Genomic DNA, 22,903 nt, shown 5'->3' with positions numbered 1-22,903 from the left:
AATCCCTACGGTATCTAAGGTCCTACATGTTCTACCTTTTTGTTTCCATTCTTACCTGACTTATTTACTACTTACTCCTCTTGTGCCACGCTGGTCTTCTTAAAGAGCATAAACCAACCCACACCTGCCTACGGGCCATTGCACTGGCTGTTTACTATGCCTGGCGTGAACTACGTGGTTCACTTCTTCACTTTCTTTAGACTTTTTTCAAATCCCTACTGTAAAAGTACTGCTTTAACTTAGTCATGTCTCTCCCCTTTCCTTCCCTTGTTCTTCCCAAAGCACTTAGCATCATCTGACATCCCTTACATTATATTTTACTTCTCTATTTATTGTTTGTATCCACTGACTAGACTGCAAACTCCACAAGGGCGAGGGTTTTTGTGTGCTTTTTTCATCACTCTAACTCTAGAATATAGATGAGAACCCAGTACTATTTATTACTCAGTATTTATTAAATGAGTTAGTAATAAATGGTGTTTAGACTGATGTAAAGTAAGTTTAGGTCCTTAGGTACACAGTAGTTGGGTACTGACTGAAAGAGGTAATTCTTGCCATGGTTCATTAGAAAATACATGACCCAAAGGAACTGAACTCAAACCAAGTGGGCCAGCAGCCTTTTTGTCAGTTTCTCCTCTCTCTGCACCTTTTCCAGTATGTGCACTTACTGTCTCTCCCCGCTCTGGATGCTCGTTGCACATTAATTGCATTTCTCTTAGGACATTTGTGGGAAGCAACTGTTATTTTTTATCTATTATTCATGTCTCCTTTTTGTGATAACAGCACCTTGATCTTCTCTTGGGGGTTACCCTTCTTCCAAGGTCAATCTATAGCATTTGGATGGAGCTGAGTCCTTCTTCTCCCAGGCTCCTGGAGTGAATCCATGGACCAGTCCTAGACAATCAGAATATTCTATTCCCCCTGAATGGCTACCTCAGTTGGTTTAGGTCTTGCTCCATAATTCAAGATGATCTGGTCAGAGCAAGAAAGTTCTTTAGTATTTTCTAGAACCATAGGATAAGAGAAACTTTTCCTTCTGAGATTTCCGTAAGGCTAATGTAAACCTGAGCTGTAGGAAGCTACCATGTTGAGACCGACTGTCTGTGAATGAAGACAGCACAGGAAAGAGTTGTGGACAGAGATGCAGACTGATTTCTGATGACAATGTTTGATCTCCTGGATTCAGCTTTGCCTGAATCCATCCCAACTATTCAGTTGTAAGAGCTGATAAATTCCTTTTCTGAATTCAGTTGAGGTGAGCAGGGTTATGTCACTTATAATCAAAAGAGTCCTGAGACAGCATTTAGTCATTTTGCCATGTATAGATCAGTCTCCTATGCTCATATACCCCTAACATCCACAGAGACCTTGTTGGATTAACCTTTGCATGTCCAATATCACTCACAGAGTTCTAGATAGGAGGTGCTTACTACACATTGAATGGATAGATGGAGAAGATGAATTTCCTTGTTTAAATTGTTTATGCTTTATGTCTAAATAGGGCTTCTGTTTGATCCTATAAAACTTTGCTCTGTAATTGCATGCTTCCTGTTTATAGATTTGATACTTGTAGGAAAATACCCATTTTGTTAAGTGCAATTTTTAAAATCTACTTTTGAAGATGAGTTTCTGGATATCTTCTGGAAGCTAATAGACTCAACAATGAAATTTCTTTAGAATAGGAAACCTGTGGCAGGATAGTAGACATTCTGGAATTCTGTTTGGTTTCTTAAGGAAAAGATATGACTGTGGAAGGATGGTTCATTACCACCAGTGTGCGGAAGTGGCTGTGCTTTTGGCTGGTTGTGGAACGTGACTTTGATTTCCATCCATTCTCTGAGACTGTCTGGAGTATAACTGTTGAGATGAAATGTGGTGATCTGGTACTTTTCTACATGTCCTGTCACTTGGTTTTAAATTGAAGACCGTTACTTTTTTAGTTTCCTCATATTTCCTCGTATTGGGAGTTCTATAGTGATTCCGAGATCTTTCCTTAATATTTTTTCTTGTGAACTTGCAATTATGATAACATGTTTTTGAACTATTGCTTGAATGCAATTATTTTACATTGTTTTGCATATTAAAATGAAATTTTAGATATCTCATTCAAAAGCCTTATTTATCCTTCAGACTTCATTAAATCCCTGTTTTAACATTAATGTTGACCTAATTTTAAAATATTACAAAAAAGCCCCAACCCTGTGGTAGCCTTGTTAACGATAAACTCATACTAAAGCTGTTCATTTTCTCTTAGAAGTCCTTCTTTGTTCAAATGCTTTTGTTGCCGGGAAAACCTAAATAAGGTTTTTCTCATGGGCAGGGGCTGTTTTGCTCCCACACATTCTTCATTTTCTTGACTTGACAAGGACTGATGTTGATGGGTCATGTTTTAAGAAAGTCCAAAATGATTTATTTGTTCCAAGTTGTGATAAAATGTTCAAACCATTGCCTCCTCTACCAGAGGTGTGGATGAAGCTTCAGGAGGTGCAGATCTCCTGCAAGATGATAAAGCATTTTCCACATTCACTGGAGATACCTGCACATCTTTGGGCCTCTCAGACCTGCAAGTCAGATATTTGACCATTTAGTGAGGAGGAGGAATGACACTCCTCCCCTCAAGCCTAACTGTGACAGGAAGTATGACTGACTGTACCAGGGTTGCTGTCCAACCACCTGCATGACCTGGACAGGTGAAGTCCATGAGCACAGCAGTCATTTAGTGTCAGGAGGCTGCACGCCCTACCCAGAGTGAATGACTACCCTTAGCTCTGTGTGTTTCCAGAGCTTTTGATTCTTCAGGAGAAGTCAGAGATTTGAATTTTTATAAGCAGCTTCCTGATTTGAAAAGATTGGCAATGGATGCAGTATATTATAAAAGTTGGTGAAGCACTTCTGTAGCCTGTGGATCAGAGGCCACATTGGTTGACTCCTTTCCTTCCCTTTGTCCTGTCCTTCTCTGCTCCTTCCCTTCCTCTGGGTGGGGTGCAGGGAAGGCATTTTCTTGCTCCTTGTGGCTGAAGTCTGGCCTCTGAGGAGCCCTGCACATTCTTGGTCTGCTCCTTTATAACCTCATTCCCATTGCCAGCCTGCTGGGTGAATTCGGCAGTCACGTAACTTCTGTGCTAAGTTTGTTCTCTAAGAACACTTCAATCTCTCAAGTAATCGAGGGATAATTATGACTGTCACGATGCCATCTCCAAGGACTGGGGTGAAAATTAATGAAGTGCTTCTCAAATGCTTTCAAGCACCTTCAGAAGAAATTGCCACTTTCTCAGAAAATGTTATTCATCCCCTACCAGGTGGAAATTAGAGAACTAGTATGGCAATGTTTCTCCAAGAATGGCAAGCCAACCATCTGCCTCAGAATCACCTTGGAGGGTCGGGAGGGGCTTCCTTATTAAAATGCAGCTCTCCAGTCTCCACCCCACTCTACAAAATCATATCCTGAAAGAGTGGGACTTGTGATCTTATTTTTTTAATCTTATCGTTATACAATACAAACATTTTTTTGGCCCTTTATCAATTTCTCCCTAACCACTCCTCCCCCTCCCCCTTTCTCACCTCTGGTGGCCTCAGTTCCATTCTCTACTTTTGAATTATTGTGATTGTTGTATCTTTCTTTCTTTTTATAATTTTATTTTTTCAGCTCCCATTGGTGAGTGAGGACATGCAGTGTTTCTCTTTCTGTACCTGGCTTATTTCTCTTAACATAATTTTCTCTAAATTCATCCATGTTGCTGCAAATGGTAGAATTTCATTCCTTTTTGTGACAGAGTAGGTCATTCATTGGTGGACATTTAGGTTGGTTCCAACTCCTAACTATTGTAAACAGAGCTGCAAAAAACATGGGAGTGCAGGTATCCCTTTGACATGATGATCTCCATTCCTTTGGGTATATACCCTGTAGTGGGATTGCTGGATCATATGGCAGTTCTATCTGTAGTTGTTTGAAGAAACTCCATGCTGTTTTCCACAATGGCTGTGCTAATTTACAGTCCCACCAACAGTGTAGGAGGGTTTCCCTTTCTCCACATCCTCACCAGCATTTGTTAGTCTCTGTATTTTTGATATTGGCCATTTTAACTGGAATGGAATGATATCTCAACATGGTTTTGATTTACATCTCCCTGATGCTTAGTGATGTTGAGCATTTTTTCATGTGTCTGTTGGTCACATGTATATCTTCCTTTGAGAAATGTCTGTTCAGCTTCTTTGCTTATTTTTTAATTGGGTTACTTGTTTTCTTACTGTTAGGTTGTTTGAGTTCCTTGTATGTTCTGGATAGTAATCCTTTGTTGGATGCATTGTTTGCAAATATTTTCTCCCATTCTGTAGGTTGTATTTTTGCTCTGTTAATTATTTGTTTTGCTGTGCAGAAGACTTTTAGTTTGATATAATCCCATTTGTTTATTTTTTCTTTTGCCTGTGCTTTTGGGGTCTTGTTCATAAAGTCTTTGCACAGTCCTACTTTCTGAAGTGTTTCCCCTATGTTTCCTTTTAGAGGTTTTATAGTTTTGGGTCTTATATATAAATCTTCAATCCAGTATGAGTTGATTTTGGCATATGGGGAGAGGTACAGGTCTACTTTAATTCTTCTACATATGGATTTCCAGTTTTCCCAGCACCACTTATTGAAGAGGCAGTCCTTTCCTCAATGTATGCTCCTATTGCTCTTGTCAAATATCAGTGGGCTATAAATATGTGGATTGATTTCTGGGTTCTTTATTCTGTTCCATTAGTATGAGTGTCTGTTTTTATGCCAGTACCATGCTGTTTTGGTTATTATAGCTTTGTAACATAATTTGATGTCAGGTAGTGTAATGCCTCTGGCTTTTTTTTTTTTTTTTTAATTCAGGATTGCTTTGGCTAGTCAGAGTCTTTTGTTGTTCCATATAAATGTTAGGATTGTTTTTTATATTTCTGTGAAGAATGTCATTGGTATTTTGATGGGAATTGCATTGAATCTATAGATTGCTTTGGGTAGTATGGACATTTTCACAACATTAATTCTTCCAATCCAAGAGCATGGGAATGTCTTTCTATATTTTTGTGTCCCCTATTTTTTTCAGCAATTATTTGTAGTTCTTGTAGAGATCATTCAACTCCCCGGTAAAATTGATTCCTAGGTATGTTTTTTTTGCTTGTTTGATTTTTTGTTTGTCTGTTTGTTTCTTTCTTTTTTTTTTTTAGTGACAATTTGTAAATGGGATTGCTTTCCTGATTTCTTTTTTGGCTAGTTCATTATTGGGGTATAAAAATGCTACTGATTTTTGTGTGTTGACTTTTGTATCCTGCAATTTAACTGAAATTGTTTATCAGCTCCAAGAGCTTTTTAGTAGAGTCTTTAGGTTTTTCTATATATAGGATTATGTTATCTGAAAACAGGGACAGTGACACTTTGTCTTTTCCAATCTGAATGCCCTTTATTTCTTTCTCTTGCCTTATTGCTTTGGCTCATACTTCCAATACTATGTTAAATAGGAGTGGTGAGAGTGGGCATCCTTGTCTCATTCCTGTTCTTAAACAGAAAGCTCCTTCCCATTCAGGATAATATTGGTTGTAGGTTTGTCACATATGGCTTTCATTGTATTGAGATATTTTCCTTCTATACCTAATTCGTGAGGGTATTTATCATGAAGTGATGCTGAATTTTGTCAAATGATTTCTCTGTGTCTATTGAGATAATCATACAGGTTAAAGAGGAATTAATACCAGTTCTCTTCAATTATTCCAAAAAATACAACAAAAGATGCACCAACAACAGCAGAAAGAAAACTATAGGCTAATATTTATGATGAATATAGACACAAAAATCCTCAGCATAATATTAGCAATCAGAATACAGCAATATATCAAAAAAAATTATATACCATTATCAACTTTGATTTATCCCAGGGATGCACGGATGGTTCAACATACTGAAGTTAATAAATGAGATACAACACATCAACAAAATCAAGGACAAAAACCATGTGATTGTGACTTTATATTTTTAAACAAGAACACTCCCCTTCCCAGGTGATACTAATGTTCTTTAAAGTTTGAGAAGGACATCTGAGTCGTCACAGGAAATAAAAGCATTGGCTTCAAAGGTAGTGTCAAAGATAAACATAGCCAGATATTAGTTAAAGTTGATGAAAACAGATTTTGTTTAGTAACTACTTGACAGTAAGGGAAAGAGCTGAGCTCCACTCCCATTTGTGCAGAGCTGACTGAGCGTTTTAAAGGGAGAATAGGGGAGGGGGAGAGCAGGATTCAGCAGAGTCAGAGAAGTGAAAAAGTACAAGGGGTTGGGCAGTATAAAAGCGATCAGGCCTGCTGTGTCTGCTAGCTAGCAGTAATCTAAGTTAGGATTCTATCCTCTCACAGAGACTGGGAAAAAGAGGCCTTATTCTTGATGATTACATTACAGGAAATGGCTCTCAGGTTCTTGAGAGCGATGCTTCTTTGATGCAAGAGATACATATTCACAATTGTAAGCCCTTTTTAGTAAATTCTCTAAGAAAGGGAGGTCAGGGGCCTATGTCAGGTGTTTGGCTAGAGCAAAACGTAAATTTCCCTGGCAGTGTTGAGCTTCCTCAGGCAAACATTTTAATGGGGGGACTGGTATTATCCTAGGGACACAGACTTGTCTTGTTGGAAGCCATGCCAGTGTTTGGTCAAGTCTCTTAATATAGGGGTTTAGACAGAGTGATTATGTGCTAAGAGTTCTGCAGTTCTTAGGGGCTTCTAATTCAGTTTCTTTGAGCCTCTGAAAATGACTTATTAAGGCTTTGGAATTATTTAACAGAGAACAAAAGAATAAGTCTAGATATTTTGGATGATGGGCAGAGGTGATGTAGACAGCTCTGAAGACCTAAAAAGCTAGGTTCAAACCCAGTGGTGAGAATAAAGACAGCTTGCTTCACCTCTCTGAGCCTCAGTTTCTCCATTATGGCTCAGAGACAAAAGACTAGGGGTGCCACTCTCCTGATGTGATCAGGATGCCCACAATTAAGTCAGGAGAAATGGACCATGGGTGTATTTAATGCTACCTGGATCCGCATGGAATCAAATAGATAAGAAGCAAGTATGTTTTGAGAGAGTTCTGCTCTCAAAAGAATCACAAACCTGAACAAATACATAGAGACTGAGGCTTTTTGAGATTTAAAACAACTACTAAGCCCTCAGCCTTGTCTGGTCAGGAAACAGGCTGAGAAAACTGAACTGCTCCCTAAGTAGAGCATATTCTTTGTTACCCTCTTTAGAGGTGGCCAAGAAGAATAATGGAACAGAAAGGACCTCCCATGCCATAGATTTGAGAGTCACAGAAAATGAGGTACTGGGGGCCCTCCTGAGGAGAGGTATCAATGTCCACCTGACAGGGCAGACAGCTCCCATTCTTCCCCTGCTCTTTTATGGGAGTGTTTCTATGTTGTCCTACCCCTGTTCCATTCCTGCATGTTGCGTGGGTGGGGCACATGACTTGTCTTAGTTCATGGGGTGAGAGAGGCCACTTCTGCCTCACAAACACAGTCTTAGCTGCTTCCCTCCGAGCCTGATGCTGTGGGTGGGTGGGTGTCTCCCCTGGGTCAGCGGGTGTGTATTCAGCATGTGGAAGAACAGTATGTATGACCAGAGGAGTGGCCTAGCTTCGAGGATTCAATTATTGTTCACAAATATGTACTGCCCCTCCTGTGGGGTGGGGGGTGAATCATTCTTCTAGACTCCAAGGATATTAGGCTATGGCCAGTGAGATATGAGTGAGTGACTCATGTCATTTCAGAGCAGAAGCTTTAAGCACCGGCACACGGCTCCTCACGTCTTTTCCCTCTGCCAGCAGGCTGGCGAAGCCCCAGCTAGGACCTGCCCCTGCAGCCCGAGCCAGGGAGAGGGACGGATGCAGGGCTGCTGACGGCTTCCCTGGACCTGCAGTTGGACTGATACACAAGCTTTGTTGCTCTAAGCCAGGGTTACAAACTCTCTGTAAAGGGCCAGAGAGGAAATACTTTAGGGTTTGGGGGCCACATGGTCTGTGTGCAAACTCTGCTTCTGTATCAGGAAACCCACCATAGGCAACACTGTAAATAAATGGACATGGCTGTGTTCCCATTAGACTTCATTTACAAAACCAGACAGCAGGCTGGGATTGGCCCTGGGTCAGAGTTTGCAAACCTCTGCTATAAGCCATTGACATTTGGGGGTCCTTTGTTATCTCTACCCTCATGGATCTCAAACTTTACCCCAGTGGCTCTCACACATCAGAATCACCTGGAAGGCTTGTTAAAACGCAGATTGCTGGGCCCCACCCAGAGGTTCTGACATGATAGTCCTGGTGTGGAGACAAGAATGTGCCTTTCTAACATGTTTCTGGGTAATGTGATGCTATTGATGGAGGGACCACACTAAGTTTCACTGCATGACCTTTCCTGATGAATATGTCATCTATAAAATGGTGATAACATCAGAGCTTACCTCATAGTGTTGTTGTCCTTATTAAATAAGATAATCTGACATTTTAAGGACAGCCCCTGGCCTTTTGTAAATTCTCCATAACTATCAGCCACTGATGTGTCATGAGTCATGATGCACATACATACATACAAACAGCACACTTGTTTTCCTATCAAAAGATGAAGAATGGTCAATGAGAGGATGAACATTTGCTTCACAGGGGAGTCATCACTCAACAAAGACTCCACCTTCAAGAGTGGCTCTCACCAGAACAGGTAGGCCTTTGCCGTCTCACTGAGAAGGTGACTGTCAGCTCTCTGGCTTCTCTGAGGGCAAGAAAATCAACATGAACTTGATTAATTCAGGTTAGCATTAAAAACTAACCTAAACTAAATACTGCTTGTGATCAGGATGTTAGAGCTGTTCTGAGAAGGTAAGTCTTGAGGTCTACAGGCACAGCTGGGTGAAGTATGGGCTGTGGGGGCCACTGAGGGTGTGCAGAGCAGATCCTGACCCAGCCGTTTAGCAAATACGTAACCATGGCTGCTCGCTTCACCTCTCCGAGCCTCAGTTTTCTCATCGACAGTGGAGGTAATATGACTCGTTGTGAAGATTACAGGAGTGAACACTAGGTGATTGGGAGGTGATGGCCCTCGGGTCCCCTCCCTTCTGAAAGGCTTCTTGCCTTTCCTTTCTGTTGGGAGTCAGCAGAGTGCAGTGGTTACAAATGCAGCTGCTGGAGCCAGGGCCTAGCCGCGTGCCAGGCTCACGTTACGCAGCCTGTCAGCGCACTGGTTCCTCCTCTGTCAAAGAGATGATCACCAGAGCATCCTCCGTAAGGGTGGCCATTCCCTGGGAGGGGTGAATAAATTTAAAGGCCTGTAAACCCCTAGAAGTGTACCTGGTGTACCCAGGCCAGTGCTCCCATGGCTGCTCTGTACTCCTGAGAGGCTGTGTTCTCTCCTGTTGATGACATTTAGTGACTATTCCTTTCATTAGACACTTATCACATAACAGGGATTTTACCAAACCCCTTTCCTTTACATATCCTTTAATCCTCCCACCACACTTCCTACAAAGTGGCCACTGTTCTCACCCCTGTTCATCCCTGTTTTACAGATGAGGAAACTGAGTCCTGCAGGTGGTGAGGGCTGGACTCCAGCCCAGCGCTTTGGGTATAGAGTTCACCTCCTTGGTCAGACCATTATGTTGTTTTAGCACCACAGCACTTATTCTGTCATCTGGCAGTGCATTTTGGGGACTACCTATCTTCATCCCCAGCCCTTGTGAGGAGGTTTCCTTCATCTGTGCCTTTGCAGTGTTTGTTGATGGATGTAGGAAAGGGTTAATAAATGAATGAATGAATGCGGATCCACCCTCAGCCCTCTGTGGCTTGTGCCCAGACCTTCCTGGGGAAGGAACATGGACATCAGGGGGTCCTTCCCACACAGCGGCAGTGGAAGGAGCAGCCTGCTACCCTGGTGTGGGAGCTTCGCTTAAGTCCCTCCTCAGCCAGTACCTTTGGGGCATCGCCAAAGGCCCGGCAGCTCCTGGTGAGCATCCTCTACCTGCTGCAAGCGGGAGGCACACCACGGTTTGGCCCAAGGAGGGTTAATCTTTTCTTCAGCCTGAGTCTGCTAAGTCTGCATCTGCACTTCTCCCAGAAATGCTTCTGAGAACCCACTGTCCCCACTTCTTCCCTGAGCACCAGGCTTGTTGGTAACACAGGAACCAAGCATCCATCCCCTACACTGAGGCTGATGGTTCTCAGCCCCATGGAGATTACAGTCAGGAAGCTGAGGAGGAGGAAGCAGCTACCTCCCTGCGCACAGCCTCAGCCTGGAGGGCACCTCTGATCAGAAGCAAGGAAAAGCAGCATCTCTGTGATTTATATGGAATTAATGGGGCACACGTTCTCCCTCGTGTTTTCTTTTGAGGGTCCGTTGGGCAATTAATGTTAGTGATTTTTATAGCGTTGTCAAGGAAATTAGAGCCATATTAGGATGGAATGCATTATTTAGTTTCTTCACTTATTTATAAATCAGTGTTGATAACCCTCTCTTTTGAAACAGTCTGAGAAGCAGGCTGCAAACTGGCATACGAGATCCTAGCTTCAAATGGCACGGTGGCATTTGCGAACCCTGTGGCTTCCAATCCACGTTTGCTTTGGATGAAATGAGAGCTGGGAAAGCTGTGGAAAAGCCATCTGCTCAACTCCCAGTGGCTTATGTTTCTCATTCAGCCTGAAATTAGGACTTGGGAGGGGGAGTGAGTGGTGTGGTGGGCAGTTCTTCTGACCCTGTCCTGCCAAGCACCCCAGGAGCCAAGCTTCTCCATGCCCTAACTTGGTTCCCTCGAGGCTCTGAGTCAGGCCACATGGCTTACGGGGCAGTGACCAGGCATTTCCTTCTGCCTTCCTTCTCTCCTCGCTATGTCATTTTAGTCCCATACCCTCAGAAGCACTACCATCTGAGAACAATTACCTGTCTCTCTTCTGCTTTTCCTTTCCAGTACACCCTACTGTATTCATTTCCAAAGCTGAGCTCTGATCTGGTCATTCCTTTACTCAAAAAAATTTGTCACCTCCCTACTGTCTATGGAGCAAAGTCCAGACTCGGGCTTGACATTCGAGGTTCCCACTCTGGCTTCATGAGTATCTTTCCTGCCTTTTTCTCTTGCCAAACGTTCCCTGTAGCAGCACTGTGGGTGACCCATCTGTATCCCTTGTCCTTATCACCTCAGTGCACACAGGACCAGCCGCTTCCTGCCCATCTAGGGCCTCTCTGCCTGAGGCTTTCTTTGATTTCTAGAGCCCACTTTGTTGCCCACACCAAGTTCCAGAGAAGTAACAGCCCCACCCCACATCCCCCCAGGCAGTAGCCCTCAACGTGGGGGAGTTGGTATATAGACCCTGCAGCTCCCTTGCCTTGTGGTCAGATAACTGTGCAGGGCACGTTCTACACTAACTTGCAAGGTTTCCCTAGAGGCACCAAGCTTAGTTGCCTGCAGAGGTCCCTGGCCCGCTGCCTTCCCTTCCCTGCTCCTCTCCCAGTGCTTCCTGGAATCCCTCCCATCCAATCTACTTGTGTTTGCTCCTTGTCTTCTAGTCTGCTTCTGGAGGAACCAAAGCCAAAATGCTCTCTGTATTAATTTCCTAGGGCTGCCATACCAAAGTACTGAATACTGGTGGCTTAAAGAACAGAAATTTATTGTTTCACAGTTATGAAGGCCAGAGGTCTGAATTCAAAGTGTTGGCTGTCTTTCTGATGGCTCTAGGGGAGAATCCCTTCCTTGTCTCTTCTAGCTTCTGGTGTTTGCCAGCAGTCCTTGGTGTTTCTTAGCTTATAGACGGGTCACTCCAGCCCCATGGCTGTCTTCTCCCTGAGTTTCTTTACACCGTCATTCTTCTATGCACATTTATTCCTGTGCCTAAATTCCCACCTCCCTTTCTCTTTGTAAGGACACTAGTCATATTGGATTAGAGCCCACCCTAATGACCTCATTTTAACTTAATTAACTTTGTAAATATCCTATTTCCAAATAAGATTGCATTTGGAGGAACTGGGGGTTAAGACTTCGATATATCTTCAGCGGGGGGACACGATTCAACCCTCTCCTTCCCTCTTGCTCTTCTGCAACTGACATTTTCTTCTGTTATTGCCTCTAGCAGCATCATTCCCCCAACTCCACCTGTGGGACCTCGACGTACTCTGAACACCTCCTCTTTTGTGCCTCCATAGTACTTTGCACATGCTTCTCCACAGGCCACACCCCCACATGCCTGGTGTTGTGCTGGGGGTGCTTGTTCAGACTCTCAGTCCTGAGGGCGGATCCCACAGATGACACACCTGAGCCCAGTGCGGACAGGCACAGAGGTTCTCTGGAAGTTCTTGTGCATAAGGTCGTCAAACCTCAGTGAACTGAAATGCTCAGGGAATAGATGATTGAAGGTCAATTTTGGAATCAGATAATGATTTTTATTTGAGCACTTTAGGTATTCTTTCTGAAATACAAGTCTACTTTTCTGCCTCAGGAAATCTAGTTTGATAAATAAAGTTGAGCCTTCCTTAGATTTCAAAGACGAGCAGCACCTCAGGATTATAGCTCTGAGCATGATTCTTGCCATGCAGGTGGCAGATACAGAAGGAACAGGTGACTGGGAGGGGTCGGTGGGGAGGGGGCAGATCCCAGGATAGATATTCCAGGCTTTGAAAAACCAGCCTTGTTTCCTGTCAGCTGCTACTTTCTCCTAAATGCCAAATTCAGAGAAAAATAACTCTAGTGACCTGAAGGTCATGGGACCTTGGGGAACGAGGCTTATGGAGACAGTCATAGGTAGCTCCCAGGATAGCATCCCTTAGTAAATAAGCAGACAGTTCTATTTTTGGAGGCCAAACTTTGCAGTTATTTGCTGGATTTTTAAAACAAATCTAACCAGCCCACGTTTCTTGAGTGTGTATTTGGTGACAGAGCATTCCTGTGCTTCCTGTGGCACTTGGGGATGACAGAGAAGTAACGGGGCTACTTGATTCAGCCCAGCACTGCATCATGGCCCCAGACACGTGAGCACCCACACCCCATCCCTGTGGATCATCAGGACAGAGCGAGAAAATCAATAAAACCAGTGTCTTTTTCCTTGAGAGATTTGACTAAAAGTGTGGACATTTTTCACCTCCTCACAGGCCACCCACGGGGTTCTGGCAGTAGGAAAGGCTCCTGGACTGTGTTTAAATAACTCACACTGAGGTGACTCCCAGGTAGGGCATTGGGAGGTGACTCCACTTACAATTATCGCTTGCTCTGTGCCATATGCAATCACATTTAATCTCACAAAGACCCCATGGGAAAAATGTTACTATCCCATCCCAGCTATGAGGAAACTGAGCTCCAGCAAGGTTCAGTGGCATGCTCGACATCACATGGAGAACAAGAGTAGAGACGAGCTTGGCACAGCCCTGACAGACGCCAGAGATGGACCTCTTAACCGCCAGCTGAATATGTTCACTGCCCAATTTGGGCAACCACCCACCAAGAAGAGTGCTGGATCCAGACGCGAGACCTGGATTTCAATTCCATGAGTCATGTCCTCAATGGAAAGCCAATTTCAAGAGTCTATGGCCACCAGCAGCGAGCACATGAAATCAAGAAGCAACACTAGAATTGGTAAGGCAGAAACTCCCACCCCCAACACTGCCTCATCTTGTGGAATATAAAGGATGTCCAAAAACCGATATCTTCTTTGTGCCTCTCCTTCTATTGTCTGGTGCTCTGCCTTCGATAAATAATTTACTTTCCAGCAAAGAGAACCAAATTTAATTCATAAGCATGGTTCAGATATGTAAAAGGAACTTACAAAAATACACCTGTATAAGTCCCAGCCATCCCAGGGGCGTTTATTGTTTTTATGCATATGGAGAAAAGGGAAACAAAGGTTTAAGCCTTTTTAATCTGTGTTTATTGGAAAGTGCTTTTGAACTCCCAGCATTCAGGGCTCCACATGGAAGCAGAAATAGCTCCCAGCCATAAACGGCTCAGTATCCTTCAGAGTTTTCCTGCCTCTATGCATTCCTTCTGGCCTGCCTCATGTCCAGCTTCAATTTGATACAAACCTTCCTTTGCTTTCTTTCTAATTTATCCTTTAAGGCCCAGGTCAGATGCCACCTGCAAGTCACTCATGGGGCTTTCAAACCCAAACTCCACCTCTTCTCTTCTTGCCACCCTCTTCCTTTTTTGCAACCTGTATTCTCACCTGGCACCCACCAGGCAGACTCTGTTGTGGATTCGAGATCACACATCACTCAACAGTGTGTTCAGAGAAGGTGGCATGTCCAGCTCCAGCTGGCTCATCCACAAGGCCTGGCACTGTAGGAGAACTGGGCTTGCCTGCCAAGTTAGATGAGAGTCACATGGCAGGTAGAAGAGAGAACAGGCATTGTTCTGGGGCTCACCAGGTGGGGAGCAGAGCAGTGACTGGTCAGGTCTTTGGAAGTAAACGAAGACCACTGAAATGAGAAGAAACAAAGGCTATGTATTCAGAGCTTGCTATAGCAAGGGAGTCAGCCACCATTGCTTGTATTTTGGCAGAGACTCAAAGGCAAGCAGAGGAGTGGGGACGCTTTACAGTGAAAATAAGAGAAGGCTTCAGGTGTGCCCTGATTGGAGGCTATTGGCACAGGAAGCTGTAGGAGGGCTAATTAGAAGTAGGGTATCCTATGTGATATGTTAGGGGACATATTTGGCCTTCTCTGGTAGGTCTTAAGTGGAAAGTGGGGACAAAACTTAGAGAAGCTATTAGTTATTAATCAAGTCCTTCCTGTTTTGGGCCGATTGTTACAGGGGTTATTGTTTGGCTTTCTGGACTGGTTAAGTCTGGCTTATAGAGATAGGGTGGCTTCCTTGGATGGTTACTGTAGATAATGGGCTGGTTTCCTGGGCTGATGGCTTCAGACTGGGAGTCAGAGTTCTATTCTTATATACGGTCTGGCCATTGTCCGTTTGTATACTCAGTCTCTCGGGTTAGTACTTACCCAGCGCCTACTTTGTGTCAGGCCACAAGGATGGGCCAGATGGAGCCTGTGCCCTTAAGAAAACACTGGTCCAATTGGGGAGACTGCAGGCTCTTGCATAGATCACAAAGACCCAGAACAATCGGGTGAGACTGGTGGGCAGTATGAACAGCAAGTGACCCTGAGCCCGGAAAGGCAGCCACTCTGCTGTCCTGGTGGAAGGGGAGAGGAAGAATCATACCACACTGCCAAAAAGGAGTTTTTCACAGGCCCTTTCCCCAGACCCTAACTTCCCCTATTGCTGACTCCTGCCAGTCCATAGGGAGGGCACAGTTGTGGGTGCTGCTTCTCTCTCATGAGTGATCTTCATTTTAAGACAGTGCTGCAGGACCCAACAGGGGTCCTGGGAGAGGGCAGGAAATGATAGGGGTTCCCCTGCAGTTCAAACAACTTTTATTCCAAAACTCCCTTCTCTCTGAGTGGTTCCCCCTTGCTTTTGCGTGCCCAGCATCTATTTCCCCCCTCTTTTGGAAGTAGGATCCCATTTTAATGTCAGTGTGTGTGTACAGGGAGAGTGGCTGACAAGCCTTTCTGAATTCATGAGTGTGTGTGCAATGCAGACCCAGCCAAACTGCATTTCATACTCCTAAGCACAGTGGTTGGTTCAGAGGTAGCATGTGCTCCAAGCCAGTCTAACCAGAACAAATCTTGGTACATCTACAGGAATAAATGGACATGGTGACTTTCCTTCACTGAGGTAACTAAACTGGTAGGATATAATCCTGGAGTTGCTGACAGCTACTACAAGAGAAAATTGTGCTTGAAACTGAGTCAACACATAGGATAAGAGAATCAAGAGATGATGAAAGTAAAATTCAGTTATGATGACCTCATCAGAGCCCCTGGATCCAGCCTTGCCTGAAAGCCCTGTCCTGGACTTTTTAGTTAAGAGGAACAGAATATGTCTTTTTTAGTTTAAAGCATTTCCAGTTGATTTTCTATAGTGTTCCACCATAAGAGTCCTGATTAATGCACCTTTCTTTAGGGAAACAACAGCACAGCATTTTATCTTTATATCATCCAGAGAACACATGTTGCTTGAAGACTTTACCAGTTGTTCGCTTACTCTTTTCTGTCTCTTTCTGCAGGACTTGCTGGTGGGTAGTGAATTTCCTATCATTGAAGGAGTTTATGTGAGGATTTGATGCCTGCCTAGTAGAGATTGGTGTAATGATTAAACTCAGCTTGGGAAGGGGGTTTCACTAAACTCTAGCTTTCCCTCCCACCCAGTCTAAGACTTTATATCAATATCTATATGTAAACCTTTCCATCTATCAAATGAGATAACAATTAACAATCCTAAATGATGACAGCCACATTCACCCTGTGTCAGATACTGTTCTAAGCACTTCCATGTATTAACTTCTTTAACCCAACAGCCCTGAGGGTCCTCCCTTTCTTGCTGAAGTTTAACAACTTGCTTGAGACTGAACAGCTTGTATGTGGTGATGCACAGGTCCAGACTGTGTGAATCTAAGCTCTTAACTGCTTTGTTATGAGACCAGGCAGTGCACTGGACTTGCTTTTGTCTCCTCTACCCCTCCTATACAGAAAGACATTTGCTATCTGTGTCCCTAGATTTCTCTGCCCTTTCTCTCTGCCTCTCATTGGCCAAGACCTGGGCTTTGATGGGAGAAGATAAGTTCAGAGTGGAGGGACTTAGGGAGAGAAGACCAGGAAGCATATCATAGGAGCTAGGAGGGAGAGGGCTGACGGCTAGGGCAGGAGGAGGGACCTGGTGAATCAGGGGCTGTGGGAGATGTGAGAAGAGATGAGTCACATGAAGGCAGAGGGCGTGTGTGTGTGTGTGTGTGTGTGTGTGTGTGCGCGTGCACACGCTATGGGCTGGATTCCTTTTAATGATTTCGAGGGAAGGAAATTAAAGACTTTGTTGGTATTATAACTATTGTTTTTAATCCAGAATGTGTGTCTGTATATAGACTCGATCACCTGAGTCAGGAAAACATAGGGGGTCTGGTTCTCTGTCTGGTTCTCCATCCATCCATCCATTCACCTACCTATTTATCCCATTTATTTATCCACTCACTCACCCACCCATCCATCCATCCAGCCTCACTCCTTTTCTCCCTCCCTCCAGAGTTAGTAAGGTAGTGTGAGCATTCTGCCAACAGACCATGGAGAACATTACGAGAGGGATGAAAATGAAGAGTTAGTTAGGAGACCAACATGTGGGGCTGGATTGGCCAGGCTGAACTGTCTGGGCCTTACCCTCTGGGCTTGAGTGTGATGTGATCAGCGCAGCTGAGGATTCTCTCTGGCAGAGGAGGAGGCTGCTTTGGGGGATGGGAAGGGGATGATCTCTATTGGCTTTTGCCTGTTTCCCAGCCCATCAGGTCTATCCTGAGTATGTGCCAAGCAATGCTTTGAGGGCAATCTCAGCTCCAGGTGGAAGGAGACATCAGTTATTTCTGGAAGTTCTGCTGTCAGGCAGCTGAATGTTTTCTGCTTTCAAAGATGATGCCCTGTGCTCCCCTGGAGCAATTACGCTAATGGAATGAGGGGCCCCTTCTGATGGATAAAGCCAACTCCATAGTCAGAGCCAGGGGTTAGTTGGTATTCTGTCTCCTGAATGTGAAAGGAGATGGTTTCATGCTGATGGTTAGAAAAACAATAGGCATCAGAATGGGTCTGAGAGCGAGGCTCGGTGTTTGCAGGAGAATCTGTACCAACATCGTGAGGAGCTGGAAGGGTCTTAGCTCTGAACGATGGTGCTGATATGAGTGGTGCCTGATTCATGGCATTTTTGAAGCATCAGGCAAGACAAAACAGAGAAAACTAGAATTAGGGTAAAGAAGAGGTGAGAACAGGAGGAGGGGGTGCTGACTTCTGAATACTATTTAATAGATAAGAGTAATGAATGTATTGGGGAATGAGCAGGACAGAGCAGAAGTCTTTGTCCAAATGAGCACAAAGATTGTTTCACTGAAGGCTGCTGTTTTATTCACCTTACTAGAAACAAAGTAAAATTATCAGTCCAAGCACATTGGAGCATAAAGCTTAGCTGGAAAAGCAGAGTGTCACAGGTGGAATTCTTGCATCTGGATTTGGCAGACAAAGGCCAGGTCTGCGTGCTTCCTGGGTGCTGAGCACTGCGCTCAGCACATTGTCATACTTACTGCTCATAACAGCCCCATAAAGGAGGCACTCTTATTGTTCCACTTTACATATAAAAAAGCAGAGGTCCAGAGAAGAAATGGGATTTATCTAGAGATGCACAGATACTCTTGAGGTCCTTGGTAGCTAACTTTCTGGCAGCAGAACACCTGAACCACCAGTTATAGAGAATTCCTGATGCTGGGACCTTGCTCATAATCCCAGCTCCTGTGGCTCCTTGGAGGCTGCTATCATTTAGACATCATTTTAAGCAGCCAAATCACAAAACTACCTTTCAAGTCAACAGTATTTTCTTAGCACCTACTGTGTGCCCTGAAACATCTAGACTGTAACCCACCACTGCCTCAAGCCTAACATTCCAGGAAACTTGCAACTAAGCCTCCTCCCTCTGCTTCCCAGTGTGGAAGAGGTGTGCACACTATTACTAGGTTGCCCTATATAAGCCGGCTGGGTGCAGGTGGTGGTGGCTGTGAGGAGGTGTGCAGGGGCCAAGGCCCGAGCTGGAAGCAGCACAGTTCATCAGCTCTTCACTCTCAAAGCTGGGCTAGGAGCACTGAACAGGAACCTCAGGGAAGCCCTCCCCTTCCCCCTGACCACCAGAGGTCAGTAAACCTGCTGGGCTTTGCTGGGCTGTCCATAGTGGCACAGACTCCATCAACTGAGACCAGGTTCAAGCACAAGTAAAGGACTCTATTTCAAAGGGAAGAAGTGTGAGCACTGTGTGAACACACAGGAACCCTGGAGGAGACCAGCTGTGCATGGCTAGAATAACCTGGGAAGACAGCATGCAGGACAGGGCTTGTGCTCATTGTTGACCAATAGATATGATTTCTATAGGTGAACACGAGAGGGGTGGCCACTCAAGAAAGTGGGGACAGCAGGATCAAATGCATGGAGGTGGACCATGGAAGGTGTTATCATGGCGAAAGGAGAGGTAGGGAGGCACTTGCTGCGATCTTATAATAGTCATGGTAGCAAGTATTTTTCAGGTGAGGACGCTGAAGCTCAGAGAAGTAAACCTATGACCTGAGATCACTGAGACAGATGCTTGAGCCCGGAGTGTCTGATTCCAAGGCCACAGTCCTCTCACTGCATTGGCTTTTGGGGACCCAATATTGTCTTCTTCAACCCTCCTTGTAAGGAAAGCCTGAGCACTCTGGTTTACATAGGGCCAGTTGGATTTCTGTCAGTGCAGAACGTTCCCTCAAAAATGGCCCAGACCTGGGAGAGCCTGCAGTCTGCAAGTACAGCCTCCAATTATGCCAGCACATCTCTCTCTCTCATAAATTCCCTTCAGTGGAATGGGGCCATGTTCTCTTTGTTTGGATCTAAATCCTGCTGCTCTATTGATTACTATAATTCAGCCGTAATTGGACTTCTGCAAAGCACATGCACAGATGACAGTGAGCCCCTGGGCAGCACGGCATCCATTATTAATATGATGGCGCTGGCCTTTACCCTGCTCTCTGCCTTCACCTCTGGAAAACAAACTTGCCGAGTAATGTGCCTTCCCTATGAATTGATCTCTTCAAAATACTTGTTTCCTCTTGGAGGAGAAGAGGACTGTAATTGCCTCTTAGCTGGCTCAGGGAATGGCCCCTCCCTCTGGGGTGGGGAGGATGCTCAGGCCCCCTCAAAACTAAGGGACCGACCTTTGCAAGTGACCAGGATGCAAGAGAGCCCTGAGCAGGCTCAGGAGCTGGCCAAGGTTCAGAGAAACAGGTGGGACAGAGACCCAGAATCTGTACCTGGCCACTGATGAGAATGGCCAAAGAAGAAGGGTCACATTGGGCCAAACACTTGAGACAAGCAAACCATAGCAGAGAGTGGAGCCATGTTCCGTGGGCTGAAGCAGAACAGATATTCATTATCAGGACAGGCCTGGGTAGCCTCACTGCCTAATAAGAGCCTGGAGACAAGTGAAGAGTTTCATAACCCACTGAGGAGTGAAAATGTCAGCACACGTATCCGCCTGGCTGCAGTTAGCAGTATGCCCAGGTGGCGGTTCTGCTTAGTGGACTCTGGGAGAACCTCATTCCCTTTCAACGTGGATTTGAGCTATACAATGGTCACGACCAACCACTCCATTTATATATGGTCAAGATGAAGCCCAAATAAGAGAAAGAAGTTGCCCAGGATCACGCTTTTCAATCCTCCAGGTATCTGGTCTGGCTGGATGTGAACTGAGCCAAGCACTGACCCTGGGGGTTGGTTTTCTAAAACCAAGTCAGTCACTCTCCATTAACAGTGACAGGCAGTAGAAGGAACCTGGGAATCCACAACGCACCACCAGCCATCCTGCTTCTGATCACGCAGTCACTCAACAAACCTTACATACTGAGATACTCCAGCAGGCTTTGGGAATATAACTGCAGGTAAGAATGTTAAAGTCCCTGCCCTCCTACAGCTTACATTCGACTGGGGGAGACAAACATGAAACAAGTTAGCAAACATACAAACAAGGGCTTCAGATATCCTAAGGACTGAAAGACACCTACATGGGGGAACATGATGAGGAGTGATCAGAGGAACGGAGCTCCCCTAAACACATCTTACTCACATCTTTGAGTGTCATCAACAGTAGCATTTTCATCCCCAGTGCCACCTCCAAGGGCCCACTGCAGAAGCCGACACTTGGCTTTGACTACGCAGTTCGCTCTTTGTGGGGAGGATAGAGCAAGGGATCAGACATGTCCTACAGAATTCTCCTTTAACTAGCCAGCCACAGGAGTCTCTCTCCTTTCCTCTCACTCTGCATGTCCTAGACTTTCTCCTGCAGTGGACGTAGGTGATCCTTAGGAGCAGGGGCCATGCCAGGTGATTCTGCCTGTTCTCAGTGCCCAGGAATGCCCAATGAGCATGATGAAAGGGAAGGCAACACTGATGGTGGTGCAAAGAGAGACCAGTGACCAAGACCCTTGTCTACCCAGCTCTGCTGAATGCCAAGAATAGCTGTCCTCAGGGACCTTACCAGGGGCTGTGAGCTGGTGCGTGCCTACTTCAACAGGCAGCCTCATAAACTCCCATCTGTTTACATTCTCCAGCTAGGAGACAGGATGGCTATCTTCTAAATCTACCCTGCTGGGCCCCCAGCTGCTGCAGTAGGACTTGGTGGGAGCTGACCTCTTCTGTGCACCTTTCTCTTCTTCTGCCTCTTGTCCTCTTGCCTTCTGAAATGGATGACCTCCAGAGGCTATGATCAAATCCGTGAGGCAGGTCCCAATCTCAGGACAAAAATGCTAGAGTAGGCAGGGCCAAGATGTCCATCCTGGGGAGTGTGGGTGGGGTGTGCTGCATATAAAATATGTTCCCCCTCGCCTGCCTCTTCCACGTGCCTGTGCCTTGCTTTCAGTCAGCTTCCTCTTATGTCTTCACATTGTGGTCCCAAACATCACATCACTACAGCATCTCAAATCACCTGTTGAAAAGATGAGCATCTGCTCCCTTCTAGATATGTTTTGTCTGGAGTGACAGAGCTGAGGCTTGAGGGAGAGCAGGGAAAGGAGTAGAAGCTGTCTCCAAGCCTCACCACACCTGAAGCAAACACCCCCTCCCTGCCTGCTGCTTGGCGCCTTCTCCATCACCCTCCCATTACCCAGTCATTTTCATTCCTCCCTTGCATTGTGGACCAGTCCCGAAGCCCTGTCAGCCCTGACTATTGCACTGTTGGAGGCAGACAGCCTTTGGCTTCCAGCACAGGCAAAGGAGCCATAGGTCCTGGCTTCACATTCCAGCTAGTCAGCCACTAGCTGTGTACTCATGTGCAGTTTCTATTTGCCTCCCTGTGCCTTGGTTTACCCATCTGGAAAATAGTGTAGTTTGCATACAACTGCATGATTATGGAGATCAAAGAGGATAGGTAAAGCGGGATGGTGTCTACAGGTGTGAGCACTGCACTTATATCAGCTGGCACCAGCATGTGCCCTCTCTTTTCTGTCCTCGCTGCCCCTGCCCTCCTTTTCCTTTGCTTGGACCATTGCAGCAGCCTCCCAAAGGGTCACATCTGTCTCCTCCTTCCACATCATCTTCCTCACTGCTTCCAGAGAACTCGTCCCTCCACCACTCAAGACCCTTTGCTGGCTTTTGGTGCCTTCAAGACAAAACCCAAACCCCACATTTTGGCCCCTGCATGTCTCCCCAGCTCCAGGGCCAACTGCCAGTGTGTTCACTGCCCCGGCCTGTGGGCTCTGGGCTCCTGGGGACCATGGGTGATCTATGTTTTGCCTCAGCATCATCTGTAGGTTGAGTCAGCATCTTAACTCTTGACCATTGTAAGTAGATGAGTAAAATACACATTCATTTAAGTGCTACTGAACAAACTGAACAAACCTATGGATTTTGGAAGCAAAATGACTGCAAGAATTTTGAAGTTGTAAAGGAATCTTTGTACCAGAGCAATTTGGAAATCTCATGAGACTGACTGCTCATTCTCCTCAAAATGCCTTGCACGTCCACGGACTGCATTCCTCATGCTGTTCCCTCTGTTCAGAGCACCTTCCCTTGTCTACAGGTGGACATCTAAGCATCTCCAAGGTTGGGCTGGATGCCATCTCTGCTCTGAAGCCTGTTCTTGTTCCCACAGGACCTCATACAAGCCCGTGGATAACACCATATTGCTTTGCAATGATTCAAAACTAGGCTGTAATACTCATGAGCTGTGTGACCTTAGGGTAGTTATTTAACTGTCTGTTTCCTCACGTAGAAAAAGGGATAACAGTAGTACCCACATCACAGGGTTTCCTTTTTTCTTCAGTTTTATTGAGTATGAT

This window comes from Cynocephalus volans, chromosome 10 (genome assembly GCF_027409185.1).
Source record: "Cynocephalus volans isolate mCynVol1 chromosome 10, mCynVol1.pri, whole genome shotgun sequence".
NCBI classification, from domain to species: domain Eukaryota; kingdom Metazoa; phylum Chordata; class Mammalia; order Dermoptera; family Cynocephalidae; genus Cynocephalus; species Cynocephalus volans.
Note: the sequence above shows the minus strand (reverse complement) of the source record.